Below are 17,185 nucleotides of genomic sequence, written 5' to 3'. Positions count from 1 at the left end.
AAAAGCAACTTTCAAATCCAAACCAGTGTATTTAGGTCACTGATACCCCAGGGATAATCTTGGGGATATTGGTGATGGGAGGCAGGCAGCAGGCTCTGGAAGCTTGTGCTCAGAGCCTGGATGCACAAAATGTGATAGCTCCCGCATGTGTGCCAGGCCATGGACTGAAAGGCGGGTGTACAAGACCTTTCTGTGCTCTAGGATATGGGTACTGCTGTACTGCGTGCTAGGAGTGTTAATCCTGGAACGTAATGTGAAGGATAGCCCTTTTGGGCTTGGACACACTGTGGAGTTTTGGTAGGTGAGTGTGGTGGAGGCTTGCAGGCTTGGCTTAGCTAACCCAGGTGCCCAGCAGACGTGAGGAATTTCTTATACAGAAGGGAACTGCATACAATCAGTACAGATATAACTTTCAACTCTGCTCAGTTATCCCATTTTTGTTGTTTTACAATCTTAGGATTGCATTGCGTATCTCCTGCAACCATTGCTCCAAGCCATGTAAAATTATCATCTTGCAAAGAAAGCAAGAATCATTTTTTTTAAAAAAGGATGCAGCTGACCAAAGGTACTTGAGAGAGGGACTAGTCTTAAGATTTGTAGGACAATATAGATATAAATGTCTTATGGAAAAGAATATGCTGGGTGATTTGTCATTAATGTAGTGAAGAAGCATTGGTGGCAGAAACAAAGGCCTTACCTTCAACAAAGGACTGCATATAAATTAGTATGTGTAGAGGGTTTATACTCAATGATTTATTTAGTTTAACAAAAAATCTCTAAAAAAGCAGTTAACAGCAAGTATTTGGCTGAGGCAGAAAGAAATGCTAGAGAACGATCTCCATCCTTCTCAATAACAATGATTGCTGCTGAGGATCCTGTAACAGCAGCTATTACGACAGGCCAGATCCCAAGCTGCTTTTCTCCATCCTTACCCTGGAAAACTCCTGTTCTTGCTTTCGGTGGGCATGAGTGCTCAGTGGCTGTGAGGGGTAGCTGTGTTGCAGAGTGGGGCGGGTTGTCTCTGTCCCACCGCTCTGCTGGAGCTCTGCACAGCCACCTTCCTGAAACTAGCTCTTACAACGAAGGGCTTCAGAGGGAAAAGGAGAAGCCCAAATCTAAGCATGGGTTTTGCAGTGCCATCAGCTGAGCATTAGGCGCTCACAGAGCTCCCACAGTCGGTATGGCAGGCAGCTGAAGGGCTGCTGGAGTGTGTGAGCTCCCCTTTGCAGGCCTGAAGAAACATGCAAGAAGAGATCTGTTTTTGAGACGTTGGTCTCATGATGTATTCAGTTCACTGGAAATTTTGGAGAGTTTTCTGCAATGATCCTGTGCGTTATTACCTCCCTTTTGGGGAACTGTGTTAGCTGTTTGGAAGTATTTGTGGCCTTCTTCCCAAATTATTTATTTCTCTATGGTTTTTCCTACTGTCCATTATTAGTTGTTATGCCTACATTGTATAACAACAACAACAGTAATATGAGGAGACTCATCAGGTCCAGAGGCATTAAGAGAATGAAGACTGAATCAGCTGAACTTCTGACATAAGGATATGATTTTCATTTTTCATTAAAAACATCTAGTCTGGAAAACGAGGGACGTTTGAGTATAATGTAATAACAGCACTGCAGATATCTCACCTAAAGAAAGCAGCACTATGGACCTTGAGCATTATATCAGGACCCACAAATACAATTGGGAAAATAATTAGGTATTGTATTTTAAGATATTGGTCTGAATATGGTAAACAAGATTCTATCAACGAATCTGTAAGTGTAATTTTTTTTTCTCCTCCAGCTTTTCAGCATTCTTGGAAAGACTTCTCTAAGCAAAATCCCAGATATGTAACTGACTGGCCCTTCCCAAAGGTACAAGGATAAAGCCCTTTGCAAGTGGCTGTTAAGAAAACTGGGCAGCAACAGCTGCAGGATTAATCCTTGCCTAAGATTAATAAGCAGTTCCACAAGCAGTGTAACTAATGAAGCCTTGTTTCCTACATGTATTTGCAAAATACAGCTACTATTTGCAAATACAAAGAATTTGTATTTTGCAAGTACAAACACAAAAACTTTCTAACAATTGAATTGTTCTAAGATTTTGTTTCCTTTAGGTATGTTTATAAAATCACTCCTGCACTTCCAAAGAAATCACTTTTCATGAAATGTGTAGAAACACCTTTCAGAACTAATTTTGAAATGTCTGCTTGCCGAAGTTGGTGAAATCAGCAAACAGATCAAAAAGTTACCGAGAGGACACATCTATAGACATACCCAGTGATTGCACCAGCACTGGTTCTGCAGGAAGCAAGGAACAAAAATGAAGTTGTGAAAGAAAACATAGGAGAAAGCACCTATTTTTTAGCAGTGTTGCAGTGAGAGGAGTTGCAAGGCTCACAGAAGGAACATCCCCCATGATCAGTGCTGAGACATATGGTAGCCCAGAATGATCGAGTCCAGCTCATTTGGTTTTAATGGTGAAATCTTCAGCGCCATTGACGAGACCACCGCTTGCTTTTGCACCACATCCAGAGGATGAAGTGTTTAGTGAGGCAGCCAAATCTATGTAAGATAGAGAACGACTGGGAAAAACTTCAAAAGCCCCTAGTAAAGGCTGCTGCTCTGAAATCTAATTCATGTTTTGGCATTTGCCTTCAGTGGGAGCAGGAATGAACCAAAAGTTGGGTAAGTGGCACAAAGTGATTGCAGATGGAGCTCTCTGTGTGCCAATATAAGTTAAGGGAAGCTGGAAAAAATATTTCACTGACCTAATATTTAAATGAAATATTCTGAGTTAGAGCTGATTTCAGGGAAAAACTCCAGGCACCTCTGTGGACAGCACAGTGCTGAGAGAGAAAACTCAGTGCAGAGCAAAGCAAAGCCAAAATAAGATGTCGTGTATTAAATAGGTCAGGAATGTATATATCACCGTAACAATTCCAAAATAAATCAGCTATGCATCCCCACTTTGAAATCAGTGTTAAGTAGGGTCACTTCCATAACAAAAGGGCAGAGAGGAATAGAAAAGGCAGAAAAAAACCTGGCACCATAATCACTGGGACAGTGGAGGCTGTAACAGGAGAAAGGAATGAGTGAGCAGGACAGTTTAGCTTTATGAAGAGTTGAGTCAGGGGAGAGACTAACATAATGAATATCTAATTTGACCTTTAATAAAGTCTCTTGTCACCTGCTGAACACCCTTCATGACTTGACATGGATTATAATCTGGGAGTTACACAACACCTGATGTAATAAAGAAAGGAAATGTAATTTTATGATGCATAGAATTCTGAGATAAAAAGAATTGCTGAAAAATGTCACCAAGGCAAGTAGCTGTAATCATAAAATTAGTATTAATAAAGTTGGTGATGGTGAAAATCCGTCAGTTCTTGTGCCTCTTGTTTTAGGATTTCCATTCAGGTTTGTGTGGCTCACTGAAGCTGAGATTATTCCTGCTGCTCTTTAAGCACAGCAGCATCCACATGGTGAAATACACTTTAAACACGGAGAGTTAGAGCTCAGGATGGAGAGCCAGAAAAAGCCAGTGTAATCCTGGTTTCTGGCACAAAGGCATCACTTAAAAGAGTGCAGAGTTATCCATTCCACAGCTCTCATGCGGTTGCAAATCTCTGTCCTGAAGACACTGGATGGTTTCTTTAAAGCTGCATCTTCTCTCTGGAGTAACCACCTGAGGGCAACATCACAGATGCAACGGGACACACAGGGTTCCTGTGCCTGGAATATTGCGCTCACTTTGAGTGACCCCATTACCAGAAAAATTGTGATGACTGGGAAACAGCTCAAAGAACAGCAACAAAGATGATTAGGAGGCTGGAGCTACTATGCAGAAAAAACGTTACAAAAGCAAAATCTAGTTTGCCAAAGGGATGACTGACTAGGAGCAGGATCCTGGCCTTCAAATGTTTGAAGAGTGAAGAGAAATTATGTAGCGTAATAAAGGGAGATAGAAATACCAGTAACTGGTGGAAATGAGGCAAGGAAAATGTGCCTGCTCTTCCTCTTACATTTTTCCTACGGGTGAGATACTGGGTTGTGAATTGGAAGTATTCATATTCTGACTCTCTAATGAAAGATCAGGGTGAGGACAGTGCGGGCCAGGAGCACAGACCCTTGCTCATGGAGATCAGCTCACAGCCTACGTGACAGTCAGGAGATGACTAGTGAGTAAAGCAGACCACTGTTGGGTGGGCAGGAAGATAGGGATACCACGAAGTAAGAAATGATTTACAAAAGAGAAGTCATTCCTTCAAGAAAGTCCCAAGAAATCCAAGCTGTTCTCCCCCATCCACAATTTTCAAAATACATATGGCCCCAAGAAGGATCTTTCTTCTTTGCCAGCCTGCGACGTATTTGTGGGGGTGCTCTAGAGCAATACTGATTTCAGGACAGGGATACTTCACCTTCTCATGCCTTTCCAAGGAGGCAGGTGTTGGGGCCCTTGATCAGGCATGACAGTGGTTGGAGGCAGCCAGTGGGACACATCACCATATGCTCTGATTCTGGACAATTATTTTTCTGGTGGAGAGGGTAGTGGAGGCATCCTGCCCTGTGCAAACGCTGAGCTGGTGCTTAGAAGACGGAGTGGAAGGGAGCGCTGAATTTATAGTATCGATGTGAAATGCCACCTACGTGTGCAGAGAGGTCTAGAGAGGAGACAGAGAAGTCCTGCCTGCCCTGCAGTCCAGGTTTGGCTTCTTCACTGCATGGGTTTGTGTACCATAGCACAACACTGGCAGAGCCTCATGGCAGTGGCTGATGAGGTGTCCAGGTGAACCAGGAGCAAGCTGTGGGCTGGAAGGGCTTTGCTGGAGGGACCCAAGGGGACTGGGAACTGGGCACTGTGCAGCGTGCACACAGCTGAGCACCTCCAATGGTCCACAGGATGGCCATGATGGAAGTCGTCCAGCCTGGTCCCTCCTCGGGGCAAGCAGCCCTCCCCAGCTGCCTGACCAGGTGGGAGGGAGGCACAAGGAGTCACAGCAAGGGGCTGAGAGGGATAAGGCAGGGTGAGCTGGATGCACTGGGCAAGCTAGCAGAGCTGTGACACTGCAAGCCCTGGTGCTGCCTGAGCCTCTTCAAAGAGCGGCTTTAGCAACCTGAGAACATACATAGTCGGCAGGATCATGCTGTGCCAGGGCTGAAGGCAGAGCTAAGCTGCAGAGCTAAAGCTGTGGCACTTGGGCATAGGTTAGTATCCGTTCTTTGCTCGGGAAGGGAAAAGCTTAACGCAGTGTTCAGGGGGAGGGGAGGCTCTGGGTGTTCCTGTAAGCACAACGCGAGGAAATGGTGCTAAGACAGAGGCATGACCCATCATTTGGTAGGAGGTGCCAGCCTGCCCAGGTTAGCAGTGCTCAGTAAAGCAAGTGTGACAAACCAGGGCAGTACAGGGGTGGCACCTCCTGTCTGCTCGTCCAAGCCCAGCCCGTACTTCTGCCATATCCTTCTCCCTTGTGGCACCAAGTGGGTGTTTTTGTGCAGGTTTTGCAGTTACTAACTCTTACCGCACCAGCTTTCCTGCTCTGTTCCCCTCTCAGTATCCCTTGCTGGTGAGGTCTGAGGGACACTGGTATAGCTGAGAGACATCTCTTCCCCTACTTTTCCCTCTGCCAGCTGTCAATCACCCACCTGGCACTCAAATTCAAACCTCCCCATATCAGGCTCTCCTTTTCTTCCCTTTCTGTCCCTCCATCTACCTCCTTTAGCCAGTGATGGGACCACACCAGGCCCTGGAACATGCCAGCATGAAAATGAGCTTTTTGTGCAGAGCTCCCTGCGTGGGTTTGGGTTTCATTTGCTTAAAAAGCACAGAGCCAAAAACTTCAGGGTGATCTGGGGCCACTGGAGAGCCCTGGAAAAGGAGCAGTTCTGGACCTGTCCAGCATGTGGAGTGCCCTGTTATACATCAGGACTTTGCAGAAGGATCCACAAGATGTTTCTTATTTAAAATGCAATTGGAGAAGGGAATGCTACACCAGCAGACTCATCGAGCTCCAAGTCATTGGGATGCCAGCTGCAGTGTGGTCTAACAAGCTTGCTCAAGCCCCTGACTAGACTTGACTGGCCTTCCTGAAGTCTGTCTTGCTGTTACTTCATCCTTGTTAAGAGTTTAAATACAGTTGCTACGCTGCAGTTAAACGCTGATGCTGTGGTAGGCATGCCCTAAGTGTGATGGAGCCTGAAAATTTGGGAAGCAAACCAAGCTCAAGTAACTACTCCAAACGGAAAGCAATAAAAGACAGCAACTCCTCCTTCCCTTCACAGATCCCCTACTTAAGAAAGAAAATCCTAATTCTTCTAACAGTCCCATTATAGGACTGAACTGCACCAATGATGACAGGCCTTTAAAAAAAAAAAAAAAAAAGATTGGCAAATCTATTGTCTCCTCTTAGAAGGCTTATTTGTAAATATGGCTAACCAGATCCTTTTCCTACAGTCTGCAGCAATATTTTTCCCTGAGATCGAGGAGTTAACACTCAAATACATCAGCCTATCTCAGACCCTGGAGGCAGACTAATGCACCATCTCTGCTAGAGCATTATCTCTACCATCCACTGTTTTCAGGTTCCTGTTAAAGATTAATGATCAAAGAGCAAACAGCTTTTGCTTTGACTAATTCTGATTCAAGCCTGGATCTCTGTTTAAGCAAAAGCAAACCAAGCGAGTGTTCATTTGTTTTGAGAACCACTGGTTCCCAGGAAAGAGGACAAATTTCTCTTTCTGTCTTCTGGGTAGTTGGTGCGGGCAGCTCTGTGCCTCAAAGGCTTTCCTGCCTCCATGGCACAGCAGCTGGGAGCCGGCGGAGCACATAAACCCGTAAGACAGGTCCCTATCCTGCAAAGTGAGAAGATGTTAGGAAAAAAAAAAAAGTGATTTTCCAATAGAGGGCACTAACTCATGGCTTTTGTGGCAACATAAAGCCCTATCTGTTCTTTACCAGCATCCTCTGCAGGCTCCCAAACGGGGTATGTCTGAGTTGAGGATGAGAAGGGGAAAGGAGACCAGTACTGAAGTGCTTATGGCTCCGTGTTGGTTTCTAGTATCTTCTACTCATAGGTTCCACTGTTGCAAAGCAACATACAAAGGGTATCTGGCAATGCATTCAAGTACCTGACCTGTGCAGTGACATGAAGAGGGAGATACAAACTATTTTGTTATGGAAGGCATGGCAGAGGCTTCCCTAGCTGGAGGGGAAGCCACTGCTAGGAGACTGTTTTGTTTTTTCCTGGCAGTTCCTTCCTGGCTTTGTAGGGTCCTTGCCCATAGGCTGTTTTCCTGGGAGAAGCAGTCAGTGAGGTTTGTTTGATTTCATCATATCCTGTTTTCACTGGCTTCTGGAAAATAAAGCTGTTGTGAGGCTGAAAGAAAAAAAAGGATCGCGTCCTTGAACAACGACCTGTGGAACAGCAATAGCTTCCACACCTGTATGTGCTCCCCAGCCATAACAACCCCCCCCGCTGCACAGACCCTGAGGGAGGAGGTGTGAGAAAGTCCAGAATCCTCCCTCTAGCACAGAGATGGGGACAGGAAAAGGTGTCCAAATATCCACTGGTGCATCACCAACAGGTCACGGCCATTGCTGGCTCCTGCCTCTTGGACGCATGAGCAGGTGCCGTGGTTTAACCTCTGCTGGCAGCTCAGCCCCACACAGCTGCTCGCTCACTCTCCCGGCATCAGGATGGGAGAGAGAACTGGAAGAGTAAAAGTGAGAAAACTCGTGGCCTGATATAAAGACAGCTTAACAGGTGAAGCAAAAGCCACACACGCAGGCAAAGCAAACCAAGGAATTCATTCACCAGTTCCCATCGCAGGCAGGTGTTCGGCCATCCCCAGGAAAGCTGGGCTCCATCACCCGTAACGGGTACTCGGGAAGATAAATGCCATAACTCCAAACATCCCCCCTTCCTTCTTCTTCCCCCAGCTTTACATGCTGAGCATGATGTCACATGGTATGGAGTATCCCTTTGGCCAGTTGGGGTCAACTGTCCTGCCTGCGTCCCCCCCCAGCTTCTTGTGCACTCCCAGCCTGCTCGCTGGTGGAGCAGTGTGAGGAGCGGAACAGCCCCTGACGCTGTGTACGCCCTGCTCAGCAGTAACGAACACACCTCTGTATTGTCAACACCGTTTTCAGCACAAATACAAAACATAGCCCATGCTAGCTACTATGAAGAAAATTAACCCTATCCCAGCCAGAATCAGCACAGGAGGGCAGCAGCACAGCTTTCCAGGTGTTTTTTCACTCTTTTACTTTAGCTGCAGAGTGCTGTTGTCCCACACTACCCCTTTTTGACTTCAAGAGGAGGAGAATGCGTCCACCAAAGCAAAGACACTTGCCAGTGTGAAATTATGTTGGTCTAGGAAATCTGAAAGAGCAGATTTCCTCTTAGGCTTGGAGGCCTCATGCTTCATTCATCCTCCCTTGCTCTGAGTTTTGGGAATATAGATCCAGCCAGTTTGTCTTACAGCTGGACATGGAAAAGGGTCATTTCACAATCCTTTGGAGCTGCTCTGGGGTTGCTAGCCTCCATTATCTGTCCCATTGTGTATTCCTGACATCCCTTTTCCATCTGAACTGCTCTTCCATGCACAATATTGCCATTATTACTGCTTCTGAGTGCGGCACGCTGTCGTGCAGAAGCTGGTGCCTCACTGCTTCAGCTAAGTTCAGTTCTGTGTGCGTTCCTCTGGCTGGTGATTTCCTGGATGACAGGCATTTGCATGGATCCTGGCCCTCATGTTTTGAAAGGCCCAGAGGTGGAAGACAGTTAATACTATCCTCCTATGCTTCCTGACCTGCAGGAGTTGCAGGACACCATCAAACACCAAGGCAGAAGGAAGTTATCTAGAGTTTCATGCATTCTTTGCAGAGAAAAGCACCTCCCCTCCTGAAGTCTGTCTAAATCCTTTGTATCACAAGCCTTCACACTCCAGGCTGCTGCCCTGGATGCTGCTTTGTGAGTTCCTTCAGCAGGGGGTTAAATGGAGAAAGACACCACAGAGTATCCGTGACTGCTTTTCTCAGCGGGAGAATGTCTTTGGCTCCCTTCCCAGGGTCACAGTGAACTTCTGGAGGTAGCGGTGGAAGCAAGACCTTTGTGGAAGACTGTTAGTATATTATTCCCCTCTTTCCATTTCTCCTAACACAACTGAGTATGTTCAGTTCAATGCATAAGCCTGAGGTTAAAAGTGTCAGTAGCTCCAGGCGAGCAGACCCTGCAGGCGCAGACACTAACTGCATAATGGGGTGTGAGTGAAAGGAAGCCCTGGAGGTTGTCCTGACACAAACCCCTTGTAATCAAAACAGCTGGAAGCCGTGACATGAAGGGGAGCTGACTTACACAGTTCAGCCTCTTCCTCACGGGGTCTGGTAAGCCCTAGGACTCCTGCTGGATCTGGTGGGGCAGGAGGAGCTGGGCCATCATGAACACACTTGAGTCTGTAGCCTGCGCTGTCTCCTGACGCATCCCAGCCTCCGAGAGCTCTTCACTCCCAGCAGCACTGCGTGCCGGAGGAACCACTGTCCAGGAGAGTGGCTGGGGATGTGCCAGAGCATGCAATTCATTTCATTACACACAAAAGTGCTACAGCAAAACGTAAAGGAACAAGAGATTAAAGGGGAACCCATGTTGGCTGATCTTGCCCACCCTACTGCTGGGAGGCAGCCCTGGGCAGCTGCTGTCTGACTCAGGCTCTGCTAGCTCAGGGTAGCAAGGCTGGGATCTTTGCAGTCTTGCATTGCTCTTCAGAGGACAGTACCAAGTATGGCACTGCGGGTACCCTTTTCTGCTGTGGCAGCTTGTTTCATGGGGTGCCCTTTCTGTAAAAATTCATTTAAATGAATCCTTGTCATCATAAGGCATGAGCATTTAACTGTGGAATGCTGGGCCCCGCTGAGGTGAACCATCCAATCCATAATGAGAAAGGAGATCTGAACCACTGGATCATTAGTCCCAAACCAGGTTAAACCTCCCGTGGTGCAAAGCTTGCCCATCAGAAAAGCCAGAATGGGTTACTGACACTGCCTGATTCTATACACAGTTCAGCTGCTAAAACTCATTTTTTTCACTTAGTGCATAAGCCACATTATTCCCCATTTTTGTATCTTTTTCCTGCCTTCCTTTCATTGTCCGTAGCCTTCCTTTCAATACTCTCTCTATCCCTGCCTCCCTTACTCTGCACTCTGCTGTATCAAGCCACCACTTACTCATATAATGGCTGGACTCCCTCTCCTCATATCCTCCTTGCCCAGCCTCTCTTTTTTTCTGAATCTGCACAGAAATGCTGCCACTCACACTGACATCTCTAATAGATGTTTAAAGGTACGTCAGCCAACTTCTGAGGAACTTGTGCTCCTGTGTCACTTAGTACAAAAAGGCCCAGTCTTCAGTCATTTAAATTTCTTTCTCTAGAGGGATGAAAAAAACCACTAACCAAGAAGAAACAGCCCAAATTGAACAGTTTATTCTCTTTTTAAATATTCTCCCTCAATATTTCTAAGCCCTTTTCACTGTTTAGTGATCCCTTACTTCTGCCAGTGCCTACCACTGGGAGCTATTGTCCGCCTAATGCAGAGCAGAACATGCCAGCAAGCTCCAGCCAAATTCAAACAATTAATTGTAATGTGCCCACCACTACAGTATCTGCAAATAGCTGTGAAATCCCAGAGAATTAAGCTTGAAGACTTAATGGGTGAAACTGGCCTCTTGATTTTTATTTGCATGTAATGGCTCACTCATACATGTTTGGTAACTGAGGAACTGCAGCTGTAACCGTGCAGTGGAGCTCATTGCCTTCCAGCATTATTTTTTTTTTTTCCTTAAACTGCCTTGCAGCTTTTCCTGCAAGTGTGTCCCGTGTCCTGCCTTCCCCATCTCCTATATAGTCAGAAACAGGAGAGGGGGTCAACCTTGCCGGTGCACCTCTTGGACTGTCTGTCCCCTCTCCTTGCTGCACGCTCCAGGCTTCTGCGCTCACAGGGCTATGCTGAAAGCCCAGTGACACGGCTACAGCTCTGAGAGTGCACTGTGCCTTCCCTGCAGGGCCACCTTAATAGCTCACTGCGTACCCCTGCTCACGGATGGGACTTCCCCAGCACCCAACACCACCAACAGCACCTTTCTGTGTCTCCCCTGATACAACATCATATGCTACCTGATCCTTGCAAAAAAGAACATCTTTCTCAGCAGATGTCCTGAGCCCCCCAGGAAGTGTTTGCTCTTCTCTGTTTGCAGATCTCTTCTCATTTATCAGGCCAGCCTGGTCACTCATCACCTCCTGATGTTAATGCTGGGAGATAGGGCCACTGAGTGCAAGAGTGGCAAAGCTGTCATGCTCCAGCTGGGCAAAAGTGGAGCCTCACTCAGTAAATATTGACACGTCTGCAAGCAAACAGAAGGCAGCTTTCAGCAAGCAGCTCTCTGGCTCCCTGAGCTGATGCTGGACCAGAGACACTTGGTGCTCTGTGGTTATGAGCTGCTGTTTACAGAGGGCAGGATACAGGAATGGATCTCCAGCAGCTGTGATGACAGTGGCAAATTGATGGGCTCACAGGAGCCACCAGCTGCGTGCCCACTGCCCACCTGCAACACAAGAAGTGGCTGCAACCACTTCAGCCCGTGGAAAAACAAGCTGTCTTTTTCATTCCCCAGCAGCTTCCAGATGGGATTTCTTCAAGAGGATATTCAGGACAATCTCCATTGAAAATAGATAGGATAGCACAAACCAGATTTTTGTTCCAAGTCTTTAGTTCTCTGGTTTTCCTGTTCCAAAACAATGTCCTTAGCATTTAGGTGGTTATTGCACCTCCTGTAAGTTGTTAGATTTAGGCAAGTCACAAATGCAAGTGAGTATAAACATAGAGATAATCTGATTGAGTCCTTCTTATGGGTCCATGGAATTGAGTAGCCAGTCATTAGCAGCATCAGTTCTTACAGAAATCCCAAAGTTTAGTTCTTATACCTTATTAAAACTAACTTGCATCCTAAAATGGGAGATCTATGCCCCTTTCAGACTACTGCCTGTTAGCTAAGTGACCACATTCCCTACACAGGTGGAGCAGAGTTCTTATGCAAAGAGATGGGATTGCAAGCGAGGGCTCATGACGGATTGGGTTCACTTCCTGGCTCACCCTTCCTATGACTTTGGGCAGGTTATTTGATCTCTTAATGCTCTAGTTCCTATCCATGAAAAGGAGGTGATAATGCTTTCCAGCTCTTTCTTTCATCTACTTAGACTGAAAGGGACTTTGCTTTTTCTGTGCTTCAGTGTTTTCTGTTTGTATTATTCCTAGAACAGTTAGATTCTGATCCGCTGCAGAAGTTCCCCGGTACTGCAGTAAATGCAAGTAATTATCTGTTCTCATTTAGAGCCTGTGGGCACCATCAACAGCCAATAAACAAGAGGATGACTCAGGTCCTTAACTGACACTGTGTGGGTCTTAGATAGAGAACTAAGGAGTGGGACAGTAATTTCAGCAGTAGATCCCAGGAGTCACCATGCCGTTAGTCCCTAGTCCCTTTCGCTTCCTTTTCTGAATGTCCAAGCTGTTTCTTTACATTTGTTTTCCACTCTCTGGTTTGTTTCTACTACCTGCCTCTCACTTGCAGAGTGAAGACAACAGTTAATCTCCATTTCCTTTCCCCTGCATGAAATAAACACTAAGTAATGTGCGTGCTTTGGAGACAGGGCAGATCCCTGCCATGAAGGACATCTCTCTTCTTCCTTACTCTCTATTGCCATTTTTCATTTCTAAATCAGACTGACAGTTTCTTAGAGCAGGGACATTGTCTGTGTCAGGGAGTAAGCACAGCATGCCTAACGCACTGCAGTATGCTTGACAGGCCGTTGGTGTAGACCGTGCTAGGAAGGGTTTCTTATGTATTAATTTCCTAGAGTAAATCAGTCACTGGGAGTTTTCTGTCAGACAGCTCCTTTGCTGAACCAGGTGTTGGGTGATGACAGGTACCAGAAGTGTGAAAGAGGATGGTGGCACTGCAGCCTAGGGACAGTGGAAGAGCGACCAAGGATTTGGTTGGTGCAAGACCAAATGTCTCTGCTACAACTACAGCCCAAGCGCCATGCAGGGCCAGAAAGCACCTAGGCACTGCTTCAACAGCACTGGTCATCTGATCCAAACCTCAGCTTGTACAAAGCAACGGTTTGATAGTAAATCGTTTCAGCTGTTCCTCCCCTTCGGCCATCCCTGCTCTGTGGGGCCTCTGCAAAGCCCCATAAGGAAACCCACAGCTCCGGGATGGGGTCAGCTCTTTTGTCAAGACCACTGGAGATCATGCCAAAGCCAGTGCCAAAACTGCTGTGGGCCTCCAGCACTGGCAAGTCTACCAGTACAAATGAATTACAGGGAATGAACGTAACAAGACACGTCGATGGAGATCCAGGAGAGGGACAGAGAGAGGGGAGGGAAACATGGCAAAGGATGAAAAGAAAAAGAAGGGACATAGCAGACACAAAATGGACCTAAGGGTAAATGCGAAAGGCAAACTAGTGATACCTTTTGTTAAATATTCATTGAATGGTTTGCACAATTACAGCCAGAAGCAACATTAACAGCAGGCAGCGAAACTTCACTGTGCTGGCAAGCTGCATTCCTCTTCCAGAAGTCACTCATTCCGACCACTGCAACACTATCAGTGTAGGGCTGTCAGTACATGCGATGCCGAAAATTTTCTCAGGCAAGTTTCTCCTACAAACTCCTTCCAGTATAAGAACATACAGGTGGAGAAACTACACTGTATGTCACCTATGCATGGAAGACAAAATGAAGAATCCTGTTATTTGTGGCTGGTCTCCCCACTCAATGCTGGGAAAAGCTGGATTGGACTGCACCTCTGCCTTCCATGCTTAGAAGAGCATGAGCAGTAAATAATTTATCTGGAAGCTTTTTCTGGCACGGACAGATGTGTATAGACACAGAAAGGAAACACTGCTTGTTAGAAGGTCGGCATATATTGGTTATGAGCACAGGAATGTTCTCACAGGAAACACTGAAGGCTGTGCAGAAGTAAACGTACCTCCAGTGTGGAGTGGCACGGTGACCCAGCTGAGACCCTCTCTGGGGACTAGATTCCCAGGGATGATGCACAAGGCCCTTCGGGTATTTACACAGCCTGTTCTCTAAAAACCAGCTGCCACTCAGAACAGTTTATCTTCTTTTCCTGATTATTCAGTCTGTGTTCTCTTTGCTCCTCCTGGCTGCTTTTCCTCCAGTTCCTGGAACTGTGAGGAGCACAGAGGAGCCTCTATAGCACCTGTGTGTGCATGCCAGGCACAGCAGCTGCCGCATCCCCCGATGCTCAGTGCAGCCTGTCCACCACACACATTTCCACACCACTGGGCAACAGGCTACTTCCAGATCCTTCCCATGCAGGTTTGTTCCTAAGACCAGAAACTTTGTATTTTCCTTGAGCATGAAAACTCTGTTCTTAGCCCTAGGCACCTCTGCATTTTGTGTTTCATTAGATCAAGAGGGCTACCCAAAAAGATCCACCTTCTTGCTGCCAAAATTAGGAGAGACAGTTCCAGCTTGTGACAAGCCTGGACGAACTCCAGTAGAGGCAGAGGGAATAAAAAGAGCGAGGGCCTCACTGGATTCCTGCATTTAGGTCCTGCAAAAGGCTCCAAATTCCAAGAGCCTTTCAACAGAAACAGCATTTAAAGTGGACACAGTTCTAGTGCTTCTACAGAGGGTCAAAGCCCTTCTTTGTCTCTGCTCGCAAAGGCTTGTGTGTCCATATCTGCTAGATCTCCCTGCAGGGACACAAAAGATGCTCAGATACTTGTTGTGGTCTCCACTTGGGCTGGAGGAGCCCTGACTTCCACAGGATTTCCAAACACACAAAGATTAAGCAGGCGAGGCTAAACGGCTGGCATCTCTTCAAATTTTGCTTACTTCTTGCAACAGCAAGGCTCAGAGGGGTGCATTATTCTTTGTGGAACAAAGAGGGTACTATCTACCAAGCTTTTGCTGTATAAAATCAGTTCAGTTCAGTGAAATTCACATTTGCTGCTTGCATGCTCCCTACTTCCACAGGCTTGCTGTCTCAACTGCCTTCATTAGTCCCATTATTTTTTGACCCAACTGCTGTAACAATAAAAAAATCAACATGAATTGGCCACAGAACACAATTCACATCTGTTTCTGGAACCCAGCACCTAAAAGGGAGATAGATTTCTTTATCCACCCAGGCCTTCTCTAGAGTCATAAGAAAAATGCACAGAAAGAATCCTTATAAAATATGATCTTCAAAAAGAGAAGTACTTATTAAATGTGCAAACAAAAGCTTCCCTTGCTACTTTCAAGTTCTATTAGCATTGAATATCTCCATTTAAGAACAGTGGAGGAGAGGAGAAATGATAATGTTACGATTCACGAGTTGTTCATAGCACCCAAGGATGTGCTGTTTAAACAGAAAAAAGATTTCTTGCGTGCTGCCTTCTGCCGAACCAGTTCTTACAGGGTAGGAATGTGTGCCTTGATGTTCTTACTACTGAGGGACCAGGGGGGCTGCCTTGGTGGGTACGAAGTCTACGGATGTTTACAAGGTAGGATTTCTACAGCATACAAGGGAGCTAGTCATCAGCCAAGGTTACTTCTGGCTTAAGCAATCAGTTCAATGGACTTTAGCACTGTTATAGAACTGTAACCTGAAGTCCTCTGGGAGTTTGAACCATGCTGTTGTGCTCTCACAACAAGTAATTTGTGAGGCATCTCTCCCCTTAGGAGTCCGTATTAGTCAGTAACGTGAAGCAGCTGTGAGCTCTCTGTGGGAGAGAGGTACTCCCAATGGCCAGAACCTAGGTCATACTCTCATCAACTCCCATGATGTTATCTCACAGCTTTTCAACAAAGCATGTAGCCACCTCTTGACCACTTTAACTTTCTCATCAAGTTCATATTGTAGATTTATAATTTTGTTTCTCCACACAAAACATCCAGCATCATACCCAACTTCACCACAACTCTTTTACTGCCATTTCTGCTACTGCCGTCCCATTGACTCCTCATTTGCACTCCACAGATGAAATCCTGTTCCAGCAAAATCAATGAAAGCTTTGCTACTGACTTCTGCCAGACCTAGCTTTCAACTGGTAGCCTCTGGCTGTCACAAAACCTGTATCTTAACCCAGATACTGTTTCTGATTTCAGATATTTTCACAGCACAATTCTTCTAACCATTCAGCAATACACACATCTAACAGCCCACTTGAGCTCCTATTTCTGCTTACATCAAGTAGATAATGTTTTGAAATAGGCTGCAGCTTTCACCTACCCTCAGCCAAGTTCATACAGCTGTGGCCCATCAGTTCAAAGATAAATGAACTCAAGCTGCCAAGATGTGATTCTGGGTTAACAGGGGCAAAAATAAAGCTATGGCCAAATGAGAAGGAAACATTAAGTTGTTTCGTATTTTGAAACTGATTAGGCTTTTGTACAGAGAGACCCACTTAAGTCCTAGAACTAGGCATCCAGATCAGTCAGTACTGGCCCAAACAGCTCTCTCTCTCCCAAAATAATTACACCTTAACTCATCCCTGCTGGTAGTGTAAAAGTAGCTGTAAAACAAATGGTGCTTGAAGTTGCCTCATGGTGGTTCTCTGGGAAAGGAAATTTGGTTCACAAGCACCACCGTAGTCCAAGTCTGCATGTCCCAGGTGCTCAGAAGTTGGCAACAGCCCATCCCACAGCGATTCTACTGTGCCAGGCCAAGCTTTGCAATGTGTTGTTATTAGTCTGAGGCGAACCGTAAGACACACTATGGCTGTCTAAACCAGTAGTCCACCACAACACCCACTCCCCTGCCCTCAGTCCCAGTTTTCTTTTGAATGGAAAGCTGGAAGCATGGCAGGGAAGAGAAGGCAGACCATTACACATCCAGGCTGCATCCTGTCAAGCAACCAGGATGTGACTGCAGTGCGCATCTGGGCCTCTGAGCTGGAAAACGGTCCCACGACTCACAGTTCCGGTGTGCCTCTGTGCCTCAAAGGTTGCTGTGAGCATGGAATTGCCCTGTGGCTGGCTATAAAGCCCGAACAACTGACTGTGTGAGACCCACCCCATTTTCCATTGGCACAGTGCTGTGCTGCTGCATTGACAAACTCACGGTGGGGGCTTGGGCATGTGATTTCTCCTATTGTTGTTGAGGAAACTTCCCTAG

This window comes from Falco punctatus (genome assembly GCF_963210335.1).
Source record: "Falco punctatus genome assembly, contig: scaffold_103, whole genome shotgun sequence".
NCBI classification, from domain to species: domain Eukaryota; kingdom Metazoa; phylum Chordata; class Aves; order Falconiformes; family Falconidae; genus Falco; species Falco punctatus.
The sequence above is the reverse complement of the archived record's forward strand: the minus strand, read 5'-3'. Positions refer to the sequence as shown.